Source organism: Oxyura jamaicensis, chromosome 1, assembly GCF_011077185.1.
Source record: "Oxyura jamaicensis isolate SHBP4307 breed ruddy duck chromosome 1, BPBGC_Ojam_1.0, whole genome shotgun sequence".
Taxonomy (NCBI): domain Eukaryota; kingdom Metazoa; phylum Chordata; class Aves; order Anseriformes; family Anatidae; genus Oxyura; species Oxyura jamaicensis.
The window spans coordinates 135,154,313-135,165,472 of record NC_048893.1 but is presented as its reverse complement, the minus strand read 5'-3'; positions in this window follow the sequence as shown (position 1 = coordinate 135,165,472).

The following is an 11,160-nucleotide window of genomic DNA, read 5'->3' as shown; positions in this document are numbered from 1 at the left end:
AAACGCTTCCTAATTACGGTTCATTTGATTTGGTGGGGAAGATAGAAATACAAATCAATGCATACTACAGACTATAATTTATGATGTCCTAAGCAAACTTTGTCAAAACCAGCACACAGCTTGCATCAGCAACTATTAACACTGTCAGTGCTGAACAGGTCCTTTGACTTTTGGAAGTGTTCCCTAACCTTGCTTTGTTGCTAATTAGTCACAAATCATTTGTGCTGTCATCCAAGCTGAAGAATAAACTGTGCTTTGTTAAGATGATCAAAATGTGCTTCATAAACATGAAAACAATCTTTTCTAGCTTTTGAGTTGAAGAGCTGCTTCAACCACTTTGCAGAGCTTCTTCATTTACAGTCAATTAAAACCAAACTTTGAATTGTTATTCATTTTTTGCAGTTTTCTTCATTTTCTTTGTTTGTTTGTGGGCACTGTAACATGTGTAAAAAAACATTTTAGAGGGATGATATTCAGGTGTTTCTGTAGAACATCTTCCATTGTCTTCTGATTAACCCTTGTCTGAGGTTAAGTTACACTTCACCAGGATCCTAAGAGACCCATTGCTATAAACAGCTCTTAGAAAGCCATTGCAACATTTCTAACAAAGCTACTTATCTTTTACCCAAAACACTTTCATATTTTCTGGTGTTTCAAAGATCTGTATCACTGCTTCACAGTTCTTTCCCCACAAGACAAACTTTCAGATATACCAAAAGCTTTTGTTGTTTTTAAGACTCAAATAATTGCTCTTATTATCCAAGCTTCTGCTTGTTTGCTGACCGTTCTGCTGCCCTGAATAGTCTTGATTTCCTTTTTCATTAATGGATATCAGAAAGGAACCTCAAAGCTTGCAATAGCATGGAAGCAGGCTACCCAACATAGCATATAGAATGGAAAGATCAAAAGTAACTGTTTAATCAATTTTAAATAAATAAATAAATAAATAAATAAATAAATAAATAAATAACACCTGTATTTGCTAACTTGAATAATCAGTAAGAGTCAAAAGTGCTCTTTGGATGAAAACAGTATATAGAGCAATGCTAGGAGTCTAAAATACAAATTTTTGCATTCTTTCCCTGAATTTAATATTTGGACCAAATATATTAATGATATGTACCTGGAAAAACTTTTTATTTTCCTATATTTTCTTTACACCACAGCAATGGGGTGCTGGATTTTTCAAAGACAGAACATGACATATTGTTAATGACATAGTGATACTTTTTTTGCAATATTTTTTTTAGCAAACGCCTTTTCTGGATTTGGTCATACCAGACCCAGAACAATGTTAGTGAAATATATCCCCATTTCCACCAACACATATTTTCATGAATGACCATTTTTCTACATGTGGGGAAAATATCCCAATAATGCTTTTGAATGTGAAGTCTTTGAGGTCAATGACATTGAACTCACATGTTTCAAGATTCAGTCCAACCCAGAAAGTTGCATGATATTCTTCAGCTAACAGACTAATTACTAACAGACTAATTGTGGCTAATACAGCAGCGAAAACAAGGTCTGTGTCTTCTTACCTTTGCTTCTAGGTTCCTCATTTTCTAATACTTCTCTAATAATTCTCAAAGAGAGTGTTAGGCTGAACAGAACACAGCTGTTGACAGGAAACTATGCTAAAAGAATGCTAAAGGTCTCCTGAAACAGACAGTCAGACGTTCAGAAATGTTAAGGTGTGACTTTTGAGTTAGGCACAACCCAGAGAAAGTATAGATTTTGGAATGAAATTGATTTGTTACCGTGAATCACTGAATGTTAGCAGATATCAGCATTAATGAATTGTTTCACTTCTTGCACATTCACCACTCAGACACTAAGGCAGTCCTCATTTTTCAAGACAACTTTATAGTTTTTCTTATTTTCTTAGAACTTTCAATTCCTGATACTAGCACCTACCTCTTCATTTTTCTCTCTGTCTCCAATCACTACCTCCAGCAGTCTTTTAAAATCTTCTGCTTTGTTTTTCAGGCATAAAAGGGTGTGATCTTTTGGGGACCCAGGAATTCTTTGTTATAATCCTGTCCCTACTGCCCATGTCCTCTGCTGTTGTCCTGGGTTACCTAATCTCTCTGCTTCATTTCTCTCTGTGTGAGTTATGGGTAATGATATTTACCTTTTGTGCTTCAAATGGATGTCAAGGGATTGATTAGAATAATATTTTTACAACAGCATGAAGTGGAATGGTATTTGAGATCATTCTTGTTTTTGTTTGCACTTTAGTTATACATTATTTCCCTAAGTTTATTTGCTTTGTTTCCAACATTACTTGTATGTATTATGATTTTTGCTACTGCCTTGTGCCAAATGACAGGTTCCTACATGTTCCTTCATGCTTGCTGCTCTCCAGTGTTTCTTTCACATTGATTTCTCTACCACCTGGCAGACGTCCCTGAACACTAAACTGATAAAGCTGTGCTACAGCTCTCAATCCCTCTTCCAGCAAGTTCATGCTGACAGTAACACTGTAGTATATCCATAAGAAAGAAGTCATGGAAATTCTTTTTTCCCTCAGTACACTTACAATACCTCTTGCTCCTCTAGGTATTCAACAGCAGCTGTCCCGTAAAATGTTATTTATTTGCAGTATTGCCTTTTTAAAATACTACTATGTAGTGTTTATCCTGATTAGCAGCTTTGGCTTTTAAGTCTGTAGGGTTTTACACTAAGAAGTTAAAATCACCTTTGCAGCCCAACTGATGACATTAATATACCCAGAGAAACTGAATTTCTTTCTCACATCCTGCAGAAGTGACTACTGTACTCATGCCTACTCTTGGGACAGCCCAAGCTGGTGAAGACAAATCTTGCTCTGGTGCTGACTTTTGTCAGAGAGGTACAAAACAAAGTAAGGGAAAGTAGATTTAGAAATGGAAGAAAACTACAAGTTTCCTTTTAATGAAAGCAAACAAAACAGCTGTCAAAAAGATCCTTGTGTTTAAAATTAAGATTTATGAAAGCCATGTGAAAAAACCCACAGTAGTTGGAAGAACTAATTGAGGAAGACAAGTGAACTTTAAACTGTATGTTTCTGTAAGATTAATCAACAGGAATTATGATGAAGGAGACTTTTGAGGTACACTGTATTTCCTGATAGCTGGCAGAACAGTGTTTCTGCTGTTCATAGGTTATAATGGTTCATAAGCTCTAACTGGAAAGGAGCAGTTGCTTTTCATTCTTCTAATGTTCAGTCAAGCCAATGACAATACACAGTATTTCCAGAGCTGTTTATTAAAGTGGCATTTGTAAATGTCAGACATTCTTACTATCTCTACTGGGCACTCAAATGTTTCATTAAAGCCATGAAGACAAGATAGGATGATGAGAAAAATCAGGCACATATAAATAAAATATAAGGGAGCTGTCCTGCTGCAGATGTATCTAAATAAGATAAAATGTCATTCTAATTCAAAGAATGTGGTATATTTTATAAATCAGACTGAGAGGATATTTCAAAGAAGTTTTAATACAATCAATCATATGTATGTCTTCTTTTCTTTCTAGTACATAAGTTTAGACAATTATAATCATTATTTGAACCTTTCTAATCTTCTAAAGACTTTCTTTCTACCAGTTTTTCTTAGTAGTCACCAGTTCAAGCCCAAATAGCATCACAAAAGTATTATAGATGCTTTCAAATGCCAGCCCTCAGAATCAACACAATTAATATCTGTATTTGGGCACAACCCCAGGGAGCCTGTTGTAACTGACCCTGCTTTGAGTAAGAAGTCAGATGAGCTAATCTCCAGAGTTGCCTTCAAGCTGCAGCCATCCTGTGATCCTGTAATTTGGCAAAGAGAGATTTTTTCCCATGTAAAAACCTCTTAATAGTTCCTCACAGAAAAAAAAAAAAAAAAAAAATAGATTATTCAAGATAGAAATCAATAATATGACAGAAAATGTTTTCATGCCACTACACACAAACATATTAAAAAATTCAAGAGATTTTTATTCTGTTATTGGATAGAAATTTTCTCTGAAAAATGACTGTCAATATCTCCTACATTAGCTAAATTGTAATAGGGCCTCTTAGTTTTTGGTACACCAATAGTCTCTTCCCGCTATTTTTTTCTGTTTTAAGACCTTATTCTCAACAGTGCTGAATCTGGACTTTCCCTCCTAGCTGTATGGAAAACAAAATATGATAATTATCTAATGATCTTCAGCTTGTAATCAGAGGAGGTTATGAAAGTCCCACATATACATTAATAATTTCTTGTAAGTTAGAGATGTTCTGCTTGGTTTAACATGAAAAACGAGGGTTAACCTCGGATGGCTTTCTATAAGGATCTGAAGAAAACTGACAGATCAACTGAAAGATTACTATGGAAATCAATTCCATTTATATTTAGGGCTGTGTTGTCTGTACCTGAAGAAAAGCTCTGTTTTGCTTATGGGAAACAGTAATTATCTTTAACGTACATCATTTGTTTTTTGTTTGTTTTGTTTTTCTGTTAAAAAATACTGCTAAGCACTTGTGACTACAAACAATACAAAGGTGGAATATCCTTTCACTCCTGGAAATCCTGCCATCTACTGTGTAATAATGCAATGCTTTACAGCAATTCACACCTCGCTAATTAGGCTTGCTTAAACAGCGTCACAGGAGCAAACTTTATATGAATGAGATCAGAAATAATTTTCACCTTTCACCTTCACCTTTGCAGTGCAAGCAGCACAATGGATCAGAGAGCAGGACATAATGTCACCATAAAAAATGTCACTATATCCTAGACTATTAAGCTTTATTGCTTAACCTTACTGCTTTGGAGGTTGTTGACCTCTGCAGAACATATTCAGCACAATAGTAATGCTTATATAGTCACAAGAACCATAGGTGAATCTTGTGTTATTACCTCTTAAGACATCTTTATTCTGCTTTACTGAAGTAGACCTAGATCTGCATTCAAAAATATCCTTTGCAGGCCCCCTTTCCCTATGTAGACTATTAAAGGAGTAGAGAGTATCTAGCTTAGATAGAGACACCTACAATGGGATTTAGTTACCTAAACACTGGTACCTATTACTGTTTTAAATCTACCACATTAACGCACCTTGTTTCCAGACCCATCCTCCTGTATGTGCTCTATAATACCTAACTGGCCCATGCAGAAATCTCAGATCATATTGGCTGTCTGAAATGGCCCTAGACATGAATGCTTGGCGATTGAAAATTGCTCCTACACTTCTAATCTCTGAAGCTTGATGAGATGCGTCATACCCTTTGCTTTAGAATTGCACTGGTCGGATCCTCAGAAAACAGGTAGCAGGATTCTTCATGTGAAACAAAGAGTGGATGTCATGGAGTCTTCCACCTAAAAAATAAAAAAAAATAAAAACAAAGAAAAGAAAATAAACAAACAAACAAACAAACAAACAAAAAAAAAAAAAAAAAAAAAAAAAAAAAACAGCCAGCACTCTTTTAGAAGTCCTGCAATGTCCAAGATGTGTGGGTGAGATGAAATGGCAGAAGAATGTAGGTCTTTATCCTTCAGGAATGGCACCTAGCAGCCAGGTTGCTATTTCCAATGACCTGGTAAGGGAATACATGCTAATGTTTAGATAACTATCTCCTATGGGGAGGAATCATTTAGCCTAACATTCAGATATCAGCAAGTGTCTGTGACTTAGTCTGTGAGCTACTTAAGTGATTATCATCACTGGTGTTCTAGATCTTCACTCAACCACCTAGATTTAGGCAACTGAATTTATCAGTAAGGACAGGGGAGCCTAAAGACATCTGTTCAGTTGACCAAACCTTGGATCTTAGCAATCCTTGGAGGATAAGATGGGCAACTCACTAAAGTGCTTATCCTATTTGGCTCCATCACAGTGGCTTAGGTATCTATCTCACATGTGGACACCTACAGTACCTGGAATTCAGTACCTGGAATACAGTACCTGGAATTCAGTGTCTTACTCCAGAGCTGTACACAACCCTTTGATTTTGGGGGATTTTTTGAGATCTCTTTCTAGTTTCATACTCCTAGCAACGAATCAGAAGTCAACTTCCTACATCTAAAATTAGTGCCAGCTCTCCCAGATCTCTACCAGATTTCTTGCACACTCACAATATCTCTAGAAATAAGAAGCTAAAAATTGTGAATACATTATTTCTCTCTTCAAGACCTAGTGGAGTGAACATTTCATGTAGCCTTTTCTGGGAAATCTGCAAATGAATACCTCTCACCCACAGGAAGGTGCTATGGAAAGGCAGCAAATGAGTATAATACAGTCTCCCTTTCTGGGAATTCCTAAGAGAGATTTTCTGTTGCAACTCTCAGGTCCATGTCTAAGCTTTCACCCTGCAAAGCTCTACACTCTCCTTCCTCAAGCAGCCAGTGGGAAAGTCTTCTCCTTACACCTTGATTTTCCAGTGTATTACATTGTTTCTCCCTAGTTTATGAATTCACATACCTTATCCAGGGATTTCATTAGTTGATTTTTTTGGTGTAACACTGTGGAGGAGCCAATCCTCTGGACTGCAGCTGCTGTTTTATGATGATGATGAGAGATCATAATCCACACTTGTCTTTGTTATGTTAGTCACCTGTTATCACCATCATACTTCCCAGTCCAACATGAGATATATGATAGAAAGATAACTGCACTACTACAGAACAATGTAGTGACAAAAAAAAAAAAAAAAAAAAAATAAGAATATTATAATTTTATTTTGATATCTATACAGAAAAGCTGGTATGCTACAACTGATATACACACCTGCTCAAACATTACAGTGATGGCCACAACAAATGAATCTTTGAGCTACAGAATAAGAATGGTCATAAATTATTCAACTACATAGAGAATAAGTAACTCTGCAAAGTTCCAGCTCTTTTTCTTTTCACTTGAAGGTCTTCTGTGTCCCCTCCATTTCAACCCCAGTGCTCTACAAAATGAGAGAGAATCTCATTTTAATTTTAAGAAAGCAAGGTGATGTTGCTTGGCAACACCACAGTTAATAGCTGGCTGCTGGCTGGCCTGGAGCATGCCTCTTTAGAAACACTTTATGTAGAGATATCCCTTTATTACCAAGACGGTTACTGAGATATTTTTTTCCTGACCATTTAATTGCATAAATGTTCTTTCAAAAGCAACACAATTAGAGGAATCTTTTTTTTTCTTTAATTTATTAAGTAGACTATTCATACTCCACATAGAAGTGGTCAGGGTAAAAATTCCTAACAACACCTCAGTGCATTGTTATTAGCACTAATGTCCCAGCACACAAAACTTCCCCAGTTAGGAACATTTGCACCATTATGTGACCTGATGTCTAAAACCAATACATATTTTTCAAGTATTTTTCACATTTTACTACTAATAATTAACAAAGCTATAGTTTCTGTACAAAACAGTGGATTCATTGTGTTTTTTTGTCTCCACTGATAACAAGACTGTTCTTCCATTCTTTAACAATCTATTAAAAAAGAAAACTGGCCTAGGTGATTTCCATAAAAAAGTCAGCATGTTCAGCTTTTATTCAAATAGTGTTAAGTATATGTGAATTCCAGACAGGTGGTTTAAAGAGTCATTTTTAAAATTATTAACCTTTCAGAATAGCTCAAGCTGTAAAAGTTAATAGAGAGTAGCTGGTCTGGAGCTCTACAGAAAAACTCTTGGGAAAAGTGTTCACAAGAAAGTGCTTTCTACTATGAATACCAAAGACATTTTAGATTTAACCTCGGTTAAAGAAGGTGAGTCCTGAGGGAGCAGATATTCATTTAGTCTAATGTGTCATGTGTACATATGCTAAGAAGCTGGTCTGGGAATTTGAGCCTCTCCTTTCAATGTAGAACTAGCTTAAACTAAACTAGCAGAACTACAAACACTACAGGAAATAGCTTGAGAGCTATTTATATTTAAAATCTTGAGAGATATTTATATCTAAAACCTGCTGTCACTAAATCCACAAAGAGTAATAGTTGTTCAGTCTAAATCACTGTATTTAAGTAAGTTAATTTGCAGCCCAAATCCTTAGCTCACAAGGTATCATCTCAACATTAACCAGATAATGAATTCTCCTTATTGAGACTTTCCTTAGTCTATTAAGAATGACTCCCAGAAAGTCATATCTGACTGAGGAAGTTACCAGAAAGTTAAGCAAAACACTTGGACAAATATTAGAGGTATTTCCTTGGGTTTAATAGTCTGAAACTTCTGTTTCTCCTTCTTGAATCTTGCTAATTCCATATTTCAGTTTGTCATTTCCACAACAGCACCAGGCCTAGTTTCCATTCCTTTTACAGAAGATAAACTAGGCCTACTAAACCTTTGTTATATGCATTTGGTTCTCATTAAAGTTTTCCTAGACTTCTCATGTCTCTGAAGCAAAAAGAAACATATCCACTCCTACTGCAAAGTTTTATGTGCATATTGATTCACCACTCAGAAAGGAATATATTTACTTGACTATGATCATTTTTTAAGTCCTTTATGGACTATTTTCTGCTGAATATAGTTGCAATAATGCATTCTCCAGCTTACAAACCACACACAGCTGGAAACTGGGGACTTTGAGTAAATTAGAATATCATTCTAAAGATGAGGCTAGATTTAAATATCAGATTTGCATCAGCATCTGTTGAAACATTCTTAATGTGTCTATAGGGCACTGCAGGCTGCAGTTATTCTGCATAGTTTTGAATAAAATGCCATGATTATTGAAGCAAAAGAATCTCATTCAAAGACAGCTATACTTTTTTTCACTGTCCATCTACTTCACTCAGAGCCTCAGGAACTCAACATAATATTACTTATGAGTGTAGGTCATAATACAACTATTTAAGGTGTCATTATCTATTTATAACTAGTAAGTGGCATTATTTCCTTGTACTACACACAACTAGCAATTAACCAGGCAAGAAATAAAATGTGTAAAACTCCTCTGACAGAAAGAAATTTTACTGGTTATCAAAGAATTCAAATATTACCCAGTAAAGCATACTAAAAATAGCAATAAAAGAAAATGCTGGTCTTCTTAGCTATTATGATATACAATGCATGGTGATTAACATAGAGGAACATACGCAGGGTCAATTAGCCAGTGGGATGAGTAACCAAAATTAGCAAGTGATCATTATACCATTTTTACTGCATCCTCTTTTCCCCATTTTCCCCTGCAATTATTATTCAAGTTTCTTTAAAGTGTTTGTGAGATTTTTGGAAGCTGTTAGGATGCATTTTTTCCAATAGATTTTTCATTACTTTTATCACCATAACTTTTTAACTGTGCTTGCCAGGAAAATTATAAACTGCAGTTCTCCTTAATCATTTATTCCTTTCTTTGACTAGGTAAACATTGTGAGACATAGGACAATCTCCCCTCTTCATCTCTCACAAAGAAGTGGACTGTGAAGTAGGAAAGAAGCCAGGGACAAAGCTTTGGAAAGTCTTGTCACTGACACCATAATTACATGCAATCAATGCAAGGTTATGTTCAGAAAGGTGAAGTGATGGCTTGAGATGTTTGCGGTCACAGGGAAATACAACTGCTTTTGCAGTGTTACATGCTACACAGTGCATGAAATGCACACGTTTCTTGTCAGCTATGATTAGAAAAAATAAATTGAATTTGGAAAAAGTGCAGAAGGAGATGTTAACATAGGAGGAAAATTAATATTATATTATATGAGAGCAGATTAAAAATAATGTGTCTGATCTGGTGAAGTCTAGGCCAGGAGAGATTATGATGACAATTTACCAGAAAGACAGAAGGACATGTAAGGAAGACTGAAGTACACTGGCACAAGGAACAAATGGTTTAACTGACCCTTAGTAGTGTGAGGATGTATGTTAAGAGAATGATCCTACATACCTGAACTTCATTACCTGAGGAAATTCTCAGGGTTCCAGAGAGAAAAGGAGGGAAAGGCAAGCAAAAGTCCTGAATACATTTCAGATTGAACATTATAACCTTACAAATGAGAGAAAACAGCATGGCTGTCTCTCACAGCTCTGTTTGGCAGAAAAGTCAGAATGTGACAGCCCTACTTCCAAACTCCACATTTTGAGGTAAGCTGGGGGTAGAGGCCAGCCGACATGTCTGCCACACACCCTTCCCATCTCACTCCCCCTTTTCATAGTGCCCTGCTCACAGCCAGCACAGAGACATCCTGCTAGCTCTGCAAGGGTATTACAGCACAGGGTACCACCTCTGAGGTTCACAGGAAGGAGTAAAGTAATATGAGGGATTTATGGGGCAGAGACCCCTGCTACAGGAGAAAACTGTGAGGGTTAGTCTTTTGTGGCTAAAAGAAAAAAATACTTTAAGTCCTCCATGAGATTGATTTTAATTTTTCTGTGAATAAAAAAGGTCAGACTATTTTTAAAGGTAAGCTATTTTCATTGGCATTACTGGGAGGTGTAAAGTAAGTTTATATAAACCAGTTAGTATGTTACTGCTGTCATAAAAAGAACAAAGTCTACTCCTCAGCTGACCTCACTCAAGTGGCAAGTTCAGCCATTGAAAAATGAAGAGTTATTTAAACACAGAAAAAAAATATGGCTGTAAATATGAAAACAATAGAAATATACAAAAAATGAACCAGAGTGAATATCACACAGATAACAAAGCAGCTATATTCAGGGTGTTGGCCACATTCAAACCTACTTAAAATGCTAATTTCATTAGAAAAGCTTCCCCTGTAAGTGACAAGCTGTTGTCTTAACATCAGCAAACATAGGTGAGAACTGTACTCCAAAGTAGACATTATAGATTATATTTATATTATTTATTTATTTATTATACTTATTTTAAATCCAATTTGCAGTGCAGTTTTCATCTGGATAGAGTGTTTGAATAATAATTGCCCATACTCGTACAGTCTAAATAAACTTGAACTGTTAATTCTTATTTCACAGCATTAGATCTGATGGATTTTGTTTGTCTTCTTCCGATATGGCCAAAAGTCATTCTGAATAGTCATGAATATCATATTCATGAATACAGAGGACTTTTTTTCTGAAAGGATGCTAGGAGGGAATAAGAGTCCATTGCAAAAGAACATTCATGGGAAAGATAAAAACCTTGTATTAGGTATGTTTTATTGAAAGGTTAAGTTAAAATATGCATTTATCCTTAGCCACTAATGTTATTCTTGCCCTAACGACACTATTATTTATCAAAGAATCCTAAGT